At 42.6% G+C, this 18,341-nt stretch overlaps 1 long non-coding RNA gene across 1 annotated transcript; it reads left to right on the forward strand.

The window, feature by feature from the left end:
• The first annotated feature begins 1,516 nt into the window (after window positions 1–1,516).
• Window positions 1,517–4,903, forward strand: LOC127378157 (uncharacterized). Its single transcript, XR_007887873.1, has 2 exons — window positions 1,517–2,873; window positions 2,998–4,903. It is a non-coding gene; the product is annotated as an uncharacterized LOC127378157 (long non-coding RNA).
• Window positions 4,904–18,341: the final 13,438 nt, after the last annotated feature.

The raw sequence follows: 18,341 nt of genomic DNA on the forward strand, positions 1-18,341 counted from the left end.
GTAAAATTAATGAAGGAGCACCATGGTATGGTTGCAGCATCCGTGGTTCGTTTGTCATCCTCTTTCTCTCCTTGTTTCCTGTGTGCCTCTTCACTGTCAACTGTCAAAAAAAGGCAAAAATAGCATAAAATACTAGATATAAAGGGTTGGGCCTTACAGTAGCTTTACAATTGTAAATCATTGTAATCATCATACAGTATCTTATATACTTTATACTTAAATAGAGCAGTTGGGTCTATTCTTTACAACTTCATAGCCCAAAGAATATTGTAGGAGGATGTATGCAGAGATAATGAACATAATGATGATACATAGATTGGACAGAATTAAAACACCACATGACTCACTAAATGGTAATTTCAAAGACTAGGGTGGATCATATTATGGTAGGTTAAATGCCACTTTGCAATACATGCTACTTTAAAAGGATAATACGTTACTAGTTGGCTGAATAATAATAATAATAATAATAATAATAATAATAATAATAAAAAGAAATTCAATAATTTTATGTGTCAAGAGAAACATCATGCCAAATATGGTCGAATTGTATCAGAAGAGAGACACGCACCAACATAGACAGACACTTTTGACACAAACACTTAAGATTGCTAAACACTGCAGTACTGCGCCCTCAAATATTCCCACAGTATTATGTAAATGCTGTGACATCACAAAGCTTCACAAGCGCTTGGTATTCTGCAGAGAGTGCTGTTAGAAAGCACACTGTATCCAAGGCCAACAAATAAAGGTAAATAACCGGCTGTGAACCTGGACCCTGAGCAACAGCGGGAAGCAATATCATCTTCTAATAAGTCATCTTTCATCCTCTTTAGATTCTGAGGAAAGCTAAACGATGCTTTCAACCCACAATGTCTGCTGCCGACTGTTAAACATGGCAGCAGAGCTGTAATAGTAGGGGCAGCTATCTACTGGGGATCATTAGGTCTGATGATTGCTCTGCATGATTGCATAACAGCCAAGGAATATGAAGCTATTTTACTCAACTGAAGTGCACCCTGTGGTGCAAACGCTGCTCCCTCGTGATCTTCCCATATACCAAGATGGTAACGCCACAATGCATGCTGCTAAATAAATTAAAAAGTGGTTTCATGAACAGCAGGAAGAAGTCTCAAATGTTTTAATTTAAAAGATCTAAACATCATTGGAGCTTTGAGATTTCTTTGGAAGAGCAGTGTGTGAATCAGACTCTGATCCTGTCGCTCTTGAAAAAGGGTATAATATTGCACGATATCCAGCGAAGGATGCAGAATGACACTACTTCAAGGAGGTTTTAAGCTGCACTGGAGGCTAGCTGCCCTTCTTAAAAGGCACTACGTTCATATACTGTTCACTGTTTCATTTATTCCCTTTCAACCTTATATGTTCGAGGCATGTTGTAAGTTTTAGTCTGTTACTGAGTGATGGCAGCTTATTCCACAAACAGTCTTCCTATGCTCCCATAGTCTGCATCTGCCCCCAGAGTCTAAATATGAGTAGGTACCTGTCTACTATAGGTGCATGATTTATGATAGTGAAGTCTCATTTGTGCTCTCTATGCAGAGCAGGTGCGCTTTGTTTGCAGCTCTATACTTCCCTGGACTTGTCACTTGGCAGTTCTATTCTTTCCCTTATTTTCCATTAAGCCGCCACTCCACGTATGGAAAGCTGTGAGTCACCGAGCCGATTCATATTTCTGTCTCTCCCGGGAAGAACTCTTCAGTTTCATCTCAAAGTGTGAGTGTAATCTTAAATACCACTTTATTTACTTTATTGACATCACTCAAACCTGTGGTTATCTTGAGAAATTAATGTCTAAAAGTGACTAATTTATGACATTTAAAAGCTAAATACATGTTTTAGAAACAGCAATAGTTTAATTCTCCTTCTGTTTCCATTTGAAAGCGCGTGTAACAAAACAAAAAACAACAACGAGGAGTCTGAAGCACAAGGTCTGACTGCTACTATCAATCATTCCCAGCCAGATGTCTTGGGGGATGGAGCTATGGGAGGAATAAGAGGTGTTATTATTTGTCTCAGTTTGAATTTTTGATACCTATTTTTTAAATTGATCAACAGCAGCTTTAGTATTTATATTTCAATGGTTGTTTCCTCCTAAATTACTACTTTTAAGGCTGGCAATTCGATATTTTTGTCATTGTCAACAAAACCCATGAAGAAAGCATAGTTAGCCCTTTTCTCAATATTTTCTAAGATCTAAATCATTTTTGGGGACAATTTTCAGATACACAGCTCCTGACTCTTGAATATTGAGTCATAATTCTGCAGAGGTTTACCAGCACTGTGGTAATTGTTACTAAACAGCGAATGCCATCGCAGCACTGCCGTCCAGACACCAGAGGCTGCTCTGAAATATTGGGCTGCTTTTTGGAGGTCTAAGCTGCTGTACATTGCAGGGGGCGTAGGCTCTACCATGGCAGCACTGCCTCCTAACAGGAACTTATCATGTTCAGACAAAGTGCTGCTGACAGGCAGTTCAGGGTTTAGCAGCAGCCTTGCTGTGCCAGGTCTCCCCTGGGGTATTTCATCAATGCCTCCCATAGAGACACCCAGCGCCACACAGCCGATCCCATACTCTAATGATGCCACACACTGCTCTCTGATTGGCTACAAGGAGGCTGAGGTGAGCTTGCCAAGGTCCAAGATAGAGCAGCGTGGGCGCGGTATAGGGTTTGGAGGGGGAGGGGGTTGATGTTGGGAGTGGGCATAATTAGACAGTTGGGAGCCATGGTGATAATGGCCATGCTCAGAGCAAGGGAGCACAGGGAAAGCACTTTAATTGAGATATAAAAGACTTGGTTCCAAGGGCACTTCACGGGAAAAGAGATGCCAGCTACAAATGCTTGCTCAGTGTAAGTACAAAACAATGACGCACGGCCCTTTGGTCTGTATTTAGAACACTATTTACAAGACGGCATGTAATTAATTCCTAATTGATGTTAACAACAAATGCTAACTTTCTTGATGTTTCAATAGCAGGAGGAAGCAAACAAAGCAGTATTCATCAGAGATTGTTTGCGTAAGTACATTTGCCTGCCTTCTTAAAAGGGATTGTTTCCAGTTGTGCATGACCACGCTCTCAGAGCCTACGCTGGATTTGACTGAGAAAGTCATAAATGTGTCTGGTGAGTAAGCATGACAGGTGAACCAATCAAAATGAATATTAGTGTTTTCTATCGTAGGTATGTGTTGAGGTGGCAGATGGGCTGTGCCTGGGACAGCAGGACAGTGGGTGGGGCACAAAGGAAGATGCATGTCGTTCCTATTCCTTCTCCTACAGCCACACAGCAGCAGTCCATGACAATGAGGCATGACACGATGGAGGGAACTAGGCAGGTACATCTACAACTTTGGTTAATCTGTAATTCAAAACACATCCAAATCAAATGATTTGGAAACAAATATTTGCTTGTTTAGCCAAAGATTTTTGCATTTGTCTTTGGGCTGAGTGAAAAAGAATCCTTATTATGTCCCTATTTAGCATTTTGAGCCAGTGTGGATTTGTTTTTCTGCATTTGCATAAAAATATTGTCTTGTCCTGCCTGGGCACAATTTGTGGTAATCAAAGCCTAATATTACTTAATTCCTGGAATAAATGTGTGCAGTCTAATGTATTCCAGCTGACTTCATTTGGATATCAAAACACAGCAGACAGATGCTGCTGAATATAGTGTTAGCTGACAGAAATTTACATAGAATGCACATGTTGCTTGGATACTAACATGGAGGTTTGGTACATTTCCAAGCTAATATTACATGATCAAATCTTGTAGGAATTGTCTGTTTCTTATTGCACACACACACACACACACACACACACAAACACACACACACATTCTGAACACCGCTAAAACACAAGCCCTTTTAAACACGCATTAACACATGCAATCACAAGCTCTCTCTTCCTTTCACACACACATGCACACACACTTAGCTTCACTTTTCTCTGAGTCACTTTGGTTCAGGACTACTGTTGTTCCATTGATTGAACAAGGCCATCAATAGCTTTCAAATACAGCTACCTGTCTGAAGAGGAGCTATGGAGCATGAACAGCGGCACCTCAAAAGATTTCCTGCTAATACTCTCTTTCCCCAGGTACCAAAGGCGCCCTGCTATTATTTCCAGCCTTTTGCCTTTGGCGATTTCTCTCTGTTCTGAGGTGAGAGGGCTTTGTCGCCACACGAACGCAGAGCCACCAAGACACCTCGCAAAGTCAAGGTAGAAATGTTTCCATGGTACCCCGCTCAAGGTCATCTGGACAACAATATAAAATTAGCCCTCCTGGGACTGAACCTCCTCTGACACCTCCACTCACGAGTCCCATTTTGCCACCAGTGCTCTTTCACATCACCGTTACCCCCCCCCCCCCACACACACACACACACACAGGAGAACGGGGTTGACTGGATGGATTTTTTCTGTGTGCTCCAGTGGGATCTGGCCGAGCAGAAGAGTTGGCACCTGCAGGGGGAAGAGAAAAGGAGGGGTAGGTGGTGGCTGAGGTGGGCAGAGTAGTCTGAAGCTTGAAGGAGAGTGGAGCAGCTTGGCAGTAGTAGCTGCACGGGTCTCCTAGGTTTGGTCTAATGGCCCCACTTGGCCCAACCTACTGCTGGTGGTCAGATGGCCTGCTCCAGTACGAGGCGACGAAGGCCAGGGGCACGTTTTCACATTCACTTCAGCCTGTCTTTGTCAAAGACTCTCAATGACTTTCCAAAAATAGGCAAGTGGGAATTCAACAGAGGGGGGAGCAGAGTGTGCAATTGAGGGAAAAAGGGTGAAATAAAAGCCAGCCTTAAGTGTGGAGGTGCAAGGGAGCAGCATATGTTGTTTTAATGCTCTCATTACAGACCCCCTTTTCTCTCCCCAGTGCCCTCAGAAGGGTCCTTCAATTTACAACAGGCTCCAAAATGACAAAGAGGCATGCTTTTGTGTGGGTGGCAAAAGGGAGCATTTACCTACACTTTCAACGGCAGCATCAGTGACCGGTATTGTGGCCAAGGAAGCAGAATGAAACAAAAGGAGATAAGCAGCAGGGTATTCTTAAGCCAGTCAGATGAAACAAAATAGTCGATTCCATATCTCAAACTGTGCTTTTTAACAGTGCATTTGAGACATCTGATGGTTTGTAATACATTTGCCTGGCAGGCGCTGTTTATCTCAATGTGGCAGACCGGTGTTCAAGATGAAGACATTACCCTTGCGACCACCAATGCCTGGCTGCCCCCTCCTCCTCTGCCTCAGGACTCCCTGTTCCCCATCGGTCCAACATCCCTGGAGTACAAGGCTGATAATTGTTAGAATTCCCAGCAGGCAATGGTGGTGGTTTAATCTAGTGTGGATGTAATCCTCGTGCCCTATCTGGTACCGAAAGGCCCTCACCACACCTGCAGCACCCCAGAGCTTTCACAAAGAAGCGCAGGAGGGAGAAGGCTTTCAAGTAAGACAGGAGTGTGAATCCACTTTGTGCGCACGTGTTTGAGTGAGCGAACAAGAGAAAGAAAAATATGATGATAAATGTAGTCTTAACAGAAAAAAGAGGCACTGGTGATATGTGAAATTGCTGTAAATGAGGATACATATTTTGCCTAAGGATACTGAAGATGGGATGTGACCTGTGTTAACTCCATACTCCAGCCTTCTTGGAGCCAAGCCTCCCCAGGCTTTGCCCTAAGGGCTGGATAAATGTTGGCTTTTGTGGGCTCAGTGGATAGAATTATTTTGGGTATCACTAGATAATGAATGACTTGTTAGAATAGCTGCACTTTTTCTTAATCTATGTCAAATATTCTGCACTTCTTGTGTGCGTGTTGCAGTGCAGGGCCTCACACTGTGTGGATAAATTGACTGCTGGCATGGAAATCACACAGGCTTCACTTGGATACACATGCATACACAGTCACCTCAATCAGCGTGTCTGTTTCCTTCTGCAGTCACATGCAGTTAGCCTTAACAAGCATGAGGGAACACATCTCCACTCCCCTTAAGCTCATTCAACAAGAGCACAAGAGATTCTATTTAAATGGACAGGTTTTCACAGGCCACAATTTGCTATTGGTTACAACCTGTTTTTCTTGTTGACCTTCAAATCTCCTGTGGAGACCCTGCACCATCATTGTGTCAGTGTGGGCAGGCATTAGTTGGACTCTTTCCTGGATCCTGCTTTTCTAATGAGGGATATCAGCACTTTGGCACAGCTTACTGGCAGCATGCATAAAAATGGATGGGGATAGGGTGCAGCTCAACAGAACTGTCCCACAGTCTTGGTCCAAGAAAATGGTGCCCAGAAGGATTGGGTTGCATTATCAAATTTTAAAATATGCCCATTATTTTCGCAGTTATATTTAATCCAAAAGCACCTTCGGGATTCTGGTTATTTGTAGATAATAGGGGCCACATTGTTTGCAGAGAGGTATTTTTTCCAATGTCACAGTATGCTGTAGGTATCATTTTCTATTCATTTTTTTCTCCGCCTGTGTTATTCGTACAGCATATTTTCATAAATAGCCTCTCTTGGTTTTGGACATCATCACATCTAAAATAGAGGTGCCTTTAACTGGACATCTGGTGACATTGTTCACAATGTATCTTAAGAAATAATACAGTAACCCTGACCTCCACAGGAGAAATACACAGGGATAAGACACCCATGGGGGATATTTTCAGGGGTGCTAGAGACTCATTATCTTGTCACGTATCATAAAAAAGACAGCAAAGGCCGGCATCAGGGGGCCTCTGTGAGTGTGTGTCCATACTCCCCTGGCTCTTCCTCAGCCCGACTCGGCAGAAGCCTCCCTCGGCGCGCATAACGAGCGAGGGCTGCAGCCACACACCTTTGTGAGCAGTATCGATTGCCTCTCCGGCATCTTCTGCTGAGAGGTCTCATTCTGTCTGTCACACTCCCACACAGGCGAGATGCACACACGCGCACAAACAAACTTGCATATACGTAGGCACACATAGTCAAACACACACATGCACACACTTAACTTAGACAACATATGCCACCCTGGAGGGCTGTGCTGTCTGACATCTCGCTCACCGGGTGCTCAATTAAAGTGTGAAAGTGTGGCATTAATGCCTTAAACCATTAACAACACTAGATTCTGTCAGTGAAGGATCACTCTGCAAACCCCCACTCTCTGTCCTGCATGACTTTGTGACTTTCTAGCAGGCCTCTCTGGTGCCCAATCTTTGTCAACACTAAGCTGGGAAGCCGTAAAACACTGTGGGTTTACTGGTCTCTGCCACTCAGTGCGAGTGCAAAATATCCTCCCGTTAAACAGGAAAGAATGGAAATGATGGAAAGTTTACCACCCATTTTCTCTCACTCTCATTTCATTGGTCATGGTCTGTGCATATGCGTAGGGGCACGCTCAACTAATGACAACTGAATCACTGGGAATATTTTTTTATTAAATCCTCATTTCACCATTGAGCTTTCTTATAGCTTTCAGTGGGCAACAGTGTAACCTCTCAAATTAAGCTTTTACTGCTTTTGTGGCCTCATAATTCGAAAGCATGTCGTGCTGAATAAGTATGAAACACACACTGCTCCTCTTGTCTGATATACTAATATCCTGCCATGTGATTTGCATTTTTCTAAGACTAAATCATGCAAAGGAAAGAAATTAACACCTTTCTGAACTACTATATAAAGGTACAACATAAACATGTGCATGCAGATCCTTTTCACGTGTGGGGGAAAAGTGTTAATTGACCAACCTGCCAGGCAATTATTGTCGGTTGACCTCATAACCAAAATGTGTTTCTGATTATCATGCTTCAGGGGGTCTGTTGTCAAGGAAGCAATGTTTTAAACTGTTTAGACAGCACCTTCCATAGTCCACAGGGGACTGTTCTCAATCAGGTGAAAATGTAATCTAAGCTACAAACTAATGAAAATGAATATTTTTATGCTTTTTTAGTATTTGAATTTGATTACAGAATTCTAATTATATAAAGCGTACGGAATGAAAAGATGATTTGCATGTAACCAAATGATTCGCCTAGCGGACCATAGCTGGGACTCAAAGATATCCAGATATTCTTATGCAGAACATTGCCTCAACTGTGAACTGATTATTGAGTTTTTCACAAGTCTGTGTAAATGTCTAAACAACGGCATAATAAAAGTGAATGAGATACGACTCAATCAAGAAATGAAACTGATGGCTCTGTCTTTATACTTTCAAATGTAATTTATTCCCTCTGTAAAGGGTTTTGGGGAGGTGGCTCCACTGCATGAGCAAAAATGTCAGCAGCCAGACAGGCAGGGGTTGCGCTTTGTGAGATGAAGATAGCTCTGGCAGAAAAAGGGGGGGGGGAGGTTACAGTGTGTTTGTCCAGGAGATTATTATCCACACACACACACTGCCCAGGGATAAACACAGCCGTGACAGCGTTCTAATAATGTTTCACCTTTATCAGGACGCACAAATGTGCACTTTGTGTCCGTTTGCTTTCCGAAGCACAAGTCGTACCACAAACGAAGACAAACATCAAGTGGTGCAGTAAATTGGAAATTCTTTTTTTCCCGTATCTAAATCCTTTGAATTCTCCAGGTCCCCAAAGTAATTAGAGTCTCAGGCGAGTGGGGCTCATAGGGGTGCCCAGAGTCCCTCTACTCAAATAGAGGGAATGCCCTATGCCTGGCCATAAGAAAATGATGTCCCAGCCCTTCTCTATCAATTACCCCCTCACAACTCAAATTTACATTAGGCGCTACTCTCTGTAGCAAAAATTTGCAGTCCTGCACTTGCCTTCAGGCGTTTGACCAACTCAACAAAATGCACGGTTGTATATTTTAAGATTAACCTTACTTTGCACATAGTTTATATTTCCTATAAGCAATATTACAGTGCACATGCTGGTGATAAGCCACATACAGCTGTAGGCTCAGTGTGCGTGAGCTGTCCTGACTGGGAAGACAGTAGCCAAAACCAGGATGCCCACAGGGTGAGCGTTATCTGCTGGGCAGGTAGGCGGGTGTTTAACAGGACCCCAATAGCCTGTTCTCACCTGGCCTTAGGCACAGTATCAAACTCCCTGTCAAAGAAAGATGAAGTCAACACAGGCAGTTTTGCTTCGGTTAATAGCACTAAAAGCAAGGGTCAGGACATCTATTATGGACTAGTGCCTTATCAAACTCAAATCAGTCACCTGTCAATCACCTGACTTACCTGCTATCCATCTGGGCGCGTCTTCAATTAAGAATGACACATGTGTACAAAGGAACACTATATCTGTGAAGTGCAGCTGGTCATTTTTCACTTTCATACACATGCAGTGGTGCAGGGCAAAGCTGAAAGATGAAATGGACAAATGTCTATCTTGGAGAGATGTTTGGCTAAAAAAATAATAATAAAAGTAAAAGTAAAGAGTTTTTAGCTCCATTTTATGTTTCTTAGGAATCAATGTTCTCCACTCAGGCCCCTTCCACTTCACCCCTCTCTTAAGCCTGTCGCTTCTCCATAGATCACTCTGTTATTAACTCATTATTACTTCCTTTTGGTCTCTTACACCCTCATGCCTCGTATTATCCCCAGCTGCTTTTTTTTCTATAAGAAAAATCTCACTATACGTTCAAGTGGACCATGAGCATATTTGCTTTCTTCCACATCTTTCATCCCTTTTCCAATCTCTATACCCACCCCTTACTCCTTTGCCTCTTTGTTCTTGTTTTTCAATTCTTTCCTGGCCCCATCCCTCTTTTCCTATTTTTCCTGTCAATGGACTGATTTCTTTTTATCCAGGAGCGCAGCAGATTAACAGATATTGTATCATGGCCAAGACAGGCAAAGCCCCTCTCTGTCCCTGACATCTAATTAATGGTAATCCTTTAATCTGCTGCTTGTAGTGCAGACCCCTTGGTCGCTGTCCCATTTGCAGCAACAGAAGCGAGTCTGAAGAAGGGACAGAGATAGAGTGGGAAGAGAGTGGGTTTGCTCACTCAGCAGGTCGAACTGCTGGGCTGCTTTGGACAAAGACACATTAAACACAATGAGGGACAATGTCTTTTTCATCTTTAGGGATTACACATATTTCATTTGTACTGTATAACTCAGTAACTGTCTCAGCTGTTGTGTGAGAAAAGAGAACTCTTGCATTATATACCATACTGAGTTAATTTTGCACACTTAGCATTGGTGACACTGATCAGTAAACCTGTACTCACACATGCATACTAACATGCACATGCAAACAAATGCTGAGCTTAATCTCCAACATTTGCTGTGCCGAGATGACATCTGTATTTACGGCATCAACCTTGCGCTGTAGACACAGATGTAATTAACAACAGGGGCGAGGGAAGCAAATCCTCCCATCTTAATTAACTTAATTAATAGATATAAATAATCACCTTCAGCCTGTCTTCATTTGTTAAGCAATAAAACCGGGTATTAAAACCTCATCTTGGTTCTGTCATAAACAATATGCAGCCTCTCTCTCTGACAGTGACACCGCAGATGGTGTTTGGATGTCATCTAACGAATTTGTAGCGTAGCCTTAATGCGGCGGCGTTGTCTTGGACTTCCAAAAAAGATGCTGCACCTCCTAACAGCCAAGTTCATGTGACAAACTTATGTACAAACACACTGCAATGAGTAATTGGCTGCAGAAAAGTCTCTTACCAAAATAAATATATAACACTGGAACCATCTGCATTGTATTATTCATTTGCCGAGCAGACAGGGCAAGCCCTTCCAAGATGGAACACAATTTTCAGTTTCTGGTGTTTGCTCATTATCAGCCAGGTTTGATTAATCAATTAACACCAAAAGTTAATGATCAGTAGGAGAACCGCTTCTTGTATTTATGCCAAGTCCAAGCACAGTGTATTTTACTGGCAGAACCACAAAGGTGGTGGACCGTATCCAAGGGCAAACACAGAAAGGACAGTGGCACCTTTATGCTGCAGCTATTTCCCTAACAAATACAGACACGTATCCAGACAGAAAGACCAGTCTGTAGGAGTGTCTGTATAAACAAACACACACACACACACACACACACACACACACACACACACACACACACACACACACACACAACAGGCATGTTTGCACTCATACACACACAACAACAGAGAGGGTTCAGATACCCGCAGACAGTGGCTGTGATTAATGCATCAGGCTCGGGGCCCTGCTGTAGTAGGTGTCTGTGTCTTAATCACTCTCTCACTGTGTTTCATTAGCTCCTGATGGTCTCTGATGAATGGACTTGCCCTGGGTGTCCCAGCGTCTCTGGTGGTGCTGTCACCCAGCAGAGTCCGCTTCAGAGGTGCCGATCGACCCACCCCCCTTAACCGCCCTCCTCCCCCTGCAGAGAGCCCCACAACAGATTGGCAGGTGTGTCTGTCAGGTTGTTAAAGATATGATGCTCACGAGCACAGCCTGCTCCTGAATTCATTAACCTACATTTGAAGGATAATTCAGGCACCAGTCGCTAGCCATATGTGCCTTGATTGCTGGATTCTTTCCCACCGTTGGGATTTAGTGCAAGTCGATGGGCAGTTTAATAACACATGCAGATGGCCTCTGGTGTTTCTTCATTCTTACTACTAGTCTCTTATCCTTATCTCATCTGGGAATGCTGAACTTATGTTGCACTCTTAAGTTGCATTCTTAATATGCTGTAAATCCCTACCAATATGGCTCCAGTTATTCTAATGAAGCCATGCTTCCAATTATACAGCACGTCTTAGATTCCCCCACAGTTCCTGCCCATTATGTTGTTATGCAATAGGAGTAAGACGTGATTGCTAATCTGCTAGATGTGCATAATGTGTAAAGATATTAGTTGAGAGGGAAGAAATGCACGTATTTTGTCACATTTCATTCCACCTGAGAAGGCTGCATCCTTGTATAATATCTCCTTTCTTTCTCTACTTGATTGTAAACATGGCACTTAAGGACTGCGGAGGCTGTGTCAGCTAAAACACATATGGACCTGAGGGCGAGACTCTAGCAGCAAAGATCTGCTGGATCCTTCGCCACTGAACGACTTAGTGTATTTTCGAATCTGGAAAAAGACAGAAAGAGATGTCGATCTGCTGCTGTTTCATTCAAATTTGCCTACATTATCTGAATAAATGCAGCATCAGGGTATGTTGTGGGCTATTACCTCCTGTTCTAAATGCTGTTGCAGAGATTGTTGCTGAGGCAGGCAGTGCAGTGTCTGGGCTCGGTGTTGGCACATGGGCAGGATAGTTTGCCAACTCTTTCTCTCATACCGCTCTCTCAGGGCATTGTGGGGATGTGAACAGCCAGAGCAGGGATGGAGAAGAGGGTAAGCCTCCAGCTGGGGCTACTGCCTGGACTCTGACGCTTCCAGCATGTTTCAAATGAACTCTGTGCTGCACCCAGCTCAGCCCTCCGCCCAGCCAACCAGAGCAGAGCACGGCCTTACACACTGCCATCCTCCATAACTCTATGCTGGAACAAAGTTCTGGCAAAGAGTGAACACACAAATGTTGTGTAGTAGGGTGTAGTAGTTATATCAGCCCCTCTGCAAAAGTAGATCATTTCTTTGAATGATGACATGAAAGATAGATAGATCAGTTCCTTACAAGGAGAGATGGTGTCATTATGGACACTCTTCACCCCTCAGCACCCAAACAAGTTAATTGCTGTTCTGTCCTCCTGACCTCTGCTGGGACAGCCTGGTCATTATCAAATATATTTCATTTCTTCATCAGCATTCTCGTTGAGTCAGTAGTGATCTGGCATCAAGAGCCTTCAATCAGTTTGTGTGAGATGCCCACTCTAGTGTGGTCTAGTAAGTACCACACAATACTGACCTTACGAGGCAGCAAAATCACCAAATCACATCAGAATCCATGTTGCCAGGCTTCAAGGTATGCGCTTGTGTCTGAACACAGTAGTTTGGACCAATTGGCGTCTTTTGAGGAACTGCTGGCAGCTACGGCATGAGCTACGGGCGTGGTTTAACACTAGATGTGTGTGACGACATGTGGTTTTGTTGAAAACAACAATGCCTTATCAAAACGAGAAGAGCACACAACGGCATTGAAGGCTTTTCTCGATGAAAAAGATGTTTTTGCTCTTCTCCTGACTGATGGTAAGAGTTTGACTACATTATATGGTTTGTTGATCTGATTTTTCCAAACAGTTTCACAACTGCCAGTGCAGGAAGTCCTATATTTGGAAGGTGGGAAGTAAGGGGTGTGGAGGTCGGTTGTGGAGCGGATGAGTGTGAAATGTGTCAGACCTTCATGCGGGAGACCAGAGATGCGTCTCGTAACCGACTTGCAATTAATATTAATTACAAATTAATATAATTTTAATATATTTTTTCTAACCATAACTGCAACCAGTCCTTACCCTTAACCAGCATTAACCATATCATGTTTTAGTCACTGATAGAGATGAATCCACACGGAATTAGCACACAATTCTGCAGTTCCCTTCGGCTCTACAGAGCTATGTCTTTTAGCTGTAAGCATTTGGTTTTCTGGCCCATAAAGTTACTGTTTTCATTCACTACTCTTATCAGCGTTGTTTCCAGATGCAGCACGCAGCTGTTTTTTTTTTATTCTGATCAACCCACTGTATGTTAGTTTGTTTGTGTCCCACAAGTACAGCTGTTTGCCTGTCTAACTTCTCTCACTCTCTCTTTTCTCCCCCACCTCTCTCCCTAGTTTCTCCTTGTCCTCTCTTTTAACTCAGGCTTCTCTGTGCTGGACTATCAACCGTCCCGGGACCTCTCCCTCTCTCTCTCTCCTGGCTGTCGGTGCCTCATTCTTGTTGTTTGGATCCAGATCTTCGTCCTCCAGGATATTCAGCCTCTCCTCTTGTCTCTCTCCCTTGTGCATGTTGTCCTTGACTCTCTCTCCCTGCTTGAGCTTTGCCTCTTGTAAATCTTTTCTTTCCCTTTTGGAGAGTAGGTCATGTGACTCAGGTCTATTTGATGACACCTGAAGTTGCTTAACATCCTCCTGATATTCTTCATATATTATGATCTATCTCATCTCGATTGCCCATGCTAATTTACTATGTTGGTCTTTTCTTTACACGTCCTGCCTTTGTTGCTTTTCCCAAGGTTTCTGGACCTTAAAGCATAATTTATTTACCATGGCCACAATTTTCCCACAGTATGAACCATACCAAAGTTTGCAGAGTTGCTATGTTTTTAACTGGTGATAGTGTTGACACCACACAAGACAAGCTGTGAGGAGTTTTTGCAAAGTGTTTGGCAATTCACAATCCTGCCAATGGTTTCATGTTGCCGTTCTGATTTACAAGTGGCAATAATGCACCAACAAAGGTAGTGAAGAGGAAAATTGCTAGCTAGTAAACAGTGATGTAAACAATGCATGTTAAATAAAAGGAATTCAACATGTTTGTTAGAAGCTCAAGGATACACAGAATTGGTTTTGGTGAGAAATACTGAATGTAAACATATTTGTAAGAAAAGAAAGGGGATATACCTGAACATTATGAGGGTACTGCATGATAATTAATAGAAGAACTGGTAAATGTTTTCTGAAGTGCTAAACATATAATGTATTGTCTTAATACCCAGTTTTATGGTTAAAAATACCTTAAGTTGTCATGACAGCACAAAAGGAAAATACAATATGCCTATTTTAGAGTTATGGCAGCAATTCTTGACATCAGTAATTAATTTAAGATCAAAAATGTTGAAAAATAAAGCTTCATTGTTTTTGTTTGTGGCTCTGTTCTTTTTTTACCTTCTCCATACAAGTGAGAAAATATTAATTATGCAACTGATAATTATGTCAGACAATTGACTCAGATTGATTTCAATGCCATCAAAAGGGACCCTTGAAAGAAACAGCAAATAAACACTAAACAGTAATGTTGTTTATGAGACCAGAGATGGAAGCGTTGTATGTTTGAGCACAGCTATACATAGCGAGCGAGGGAGGATAGGCTTCTAATGTAACATGCTCTACTCCACCACCTCCATGCGTTTGGGAGAGAACATGAAATGCATGGGGGGAAGGCGAGAAGATCCCCCCATGCATTTCACGTTCTCCCGTGTTTTCTCAACCCCATCCCCTCCGCTCATTTGCTTTCTCCTTCTCTTTCTCCCCTCCCCTCCTCTCCCCTTCTCTTCTCTTGGAGTCTTACCAATCCCTCGTGTTGTTTCACACCAGACTGTGTTGAAAAGACTAAAAATATATGTGTTTGGTCCTGACTGTCCCAAAAGGCAACTTTATAGAGAACAAAGGAGATAGCAGGGCAGCTCAAATAACTCATGAAGAAAGAGAGGATGCTGCTCTTGGGGCTCTGTTGCCCCAGTGAAGAACATTATTACTGGATTATTGATTTACAGCACAAAATGGATGGAACATAAGTAGCGTTAAGCTCATTAATCCCTCTCCCACCTCTTTTATGAAAATGGACTTGTTATCAGTGATTATTCTAATGGATTGTTTTGATCGAACACTTATTGCACTGTACATCGGCCACCTTAGCAAACACACAGAGTGCAGGGACAGCAGAGGTGAGGTTTGGGGACGTACAGATAGGATGAGAGTGGCACGGCTGAGGCAAAGAACAGAGGTATCTGCTAAAATGAAGCCACCGAAATAAAAGCTCGGAACACAGACAGTGGAATTGCTGACATTCTGGTGACATTTGGTGCGTCAGTGGCATTTCGGAAGACATACGAGCAGGTAGCTGAGTTCAAATCACTCCTAGCATGAGATGGGACCGAACACCCTCTGAGTTATTCAAGCTGCCACACAGAAGTGCTCATCAACATACCTAAAATGACTTTTTTACTTCATGCATACTGTTCGTACGACAAAATGATCTTCAATTATCTATTGTTTTGATATGACTGTTACTCTTCTGAAGCTCAACGAGTAGTTTAATTTACAGTAATGAAAACTGTACAACACCCCGACCTCAATCTTCGTCTTCCCGACTGTCCCTGCCTCCCTCTCTCTCTCCTTTCTTGGCTCAATGTACATCCATCAGGGAGTGCTCCAATGGAGCGCGGCGGGGCCCGACGATTGTCCTCATAAATTGTGTGTGTGTCGGGGTGCAGAGGGGCTAAGTGAGCAGTAAATAACAAAGGGTCCTGTCGCCATCCGCTCACCATCACCACGTTTCCGGTCACGCAAGATTACCCAGGATGCCCCTGGAGGGGTGTCTTCTTACTCTGTGTGATGAATGGAGAAGAGGAGGGAGGAACACACCTTCACCACCCAGCGTCTGACAGAGAAAAGGTGAGGTCCAGGAACCCTGCCGATTTAAATTGATGAGTGTCTTTATTTCGCTGTAAAAAAAAGAAAGAAGCTGTTTGTCTCCCTCCTTCTGTAATAACAGATCGCTCTGCAGATATCTTTAACTGCCTCCATTCTTCACTGTCAGTCCTTTTCTCTCTATCCCACTCACTTTCTCCTGCTCTCTTCTGCCCTTTTCGATTTTTCCTCTCCTGTCTATTCTCTGTCCCTCTATTGACTGTGCATTCATAACTGCCTCTGGTCACTTATTTGTACTCTGTGTCCCTGCACTTTTCTGTGTATCCACACCATTTTCCATTCCTGCTCCCTCCTGTGATGTTCCTCTTAACTTCTCTTCCTATAATGGTCCAAAAGGCTATCAAAAACACCATCAAACCTGAGAGTGCCACTCACCATTTTCTTATTCCCCGTCCATGGTTCTATAGATAAAACTCCTCTTTTTTCACCTTTGATTGATGCAGCTGTATCCCAGGTTCCATTTTTGTATATTTCTGTTGTCACCCATTATCACTTTATTCTGGTACATCTGTTACGGTCAGCTGACTTTTTCTGGCACCTGATTCTTAACTTTTTGCCTCGCCTTGCATTTTTGGTGGTGCTTCTGCATGTGTACCATTCACCTTGACAGTCAATATCACTCCATCCATCTACCTTGGTCACACTTTCGTCTCCTGCTCCCCACTCTCTCCCATTTGCCAGTTTTACACCTGGCAAACTAGAAATCTCCATCCTCAACAACACCTGCTTTTGTCTTTTAATTTCCCTTTTCCCTGTTAATACAGATTGTGACAGGTTTATTGTACATTCTGTGATTTCGGTGCAGCTGCTCCGTTTACTTGAATGACATGCGGCTGGCATGTAAAAAAAAAGTTAATGTTAGGTTTTGAGATAGTTGGGTTTGATGAGAGCGATTCTAAGACTGCCTCAGTCTCTCAGCTAAAAGAGTTTTCTCTCCAAACGTTGACAGCCGTAAGAAAGAAGATGAATAGGTTCAAAATGGGATGTTCAGCCTGTTTTCTGAGATATTCTTAACATAGCTTATGTAAGGGCTGAGTTATAGGTAGCCCCATTAAATGTCACCTTCCCTCTTTCTGTTTTTGTATGGGAAAGAACATCATGTCAAACTGAGTGCTGAAACGTTAAACTGTCAAATTTTGGCATTGAGTTTGATGGGATGTTCTCAAAAGAGACAGAATGCCGGTTATCAAGGCATGTGGCCAATTGAATGAGAATTATTTACCTCTCTTCCACACCTACTTTGCCATTTGATATTGAATGAAATCAAAATAATGAGAAATATTTCTTACTTCTACAGTATGCCATAGGACAGGGATAACATATCTATAGATTTCTTTATAAGGGCTACATATTGCATATGGATCGATAAAGTATTTAATAGTTTGACGTGTAACCTTTTTAAGAATATCGATTTGTGCAGTGTTCTGCATGAGAGGTCAATTTGGAGTGTATTGACTGCGGTGTTGTTGTGATATGGTAAGGGAGGGCCTCGGGCTCCGGGCAGACGCTCTCAACGCCACAGTTATTGACCCTCTTGACCTTCTCCCTACAAAGACAATATAGTCATGTCTATAGTTGTCCTGGTATATTGTATCAACACTGCAGTTATATAAACAGAAGCAATCTGTCTACACTTATTAGAACCAAGAATACTTTAAATGTTTCCACTCATAACCACTCAAATAGTTTTCCCAATAGAGTTGTGCATAAAACCTCATTGAATACTGATATTATATTACAGTATCTCCAAGTATCATACATATTCTTTGACCAAATATAGCCCTTTCATAGCAATTTATGTGAGTTATTGCCTCACTGTCATCATTGTATGCTGTACTTAATTTATTTTCACAGATCTGAAATTTTAAAAAGTGTCATCCCACTACCCTTTACATAAAAAAAACAGTGGGTTAGAACCTGCTATCACTTTCAAATTATCACTCAATTATCACTCACAAATATTTCCTATCGACTTCCTTCCGACTACCATCACAGACAAAGCTTAATCTAAGTTGATGTTTTCTGAAGCTGTTAAATGATTCTTTAAAGAGGAGTAAAACA

This window comes from Dicentrarchus labrax, unplaced genomic scaffold (assembly GCF_905237075.1).
Source record: "Dicentrarchus labrax unplaced genomic scaffold, dlabrax2021, whole genome shotgun sequence".
NCBI lineage: Eukaryota > Metazoa > Chordata > Actinopteri > Moronidae > Dicentrarchus > Dicentrarchus labrax.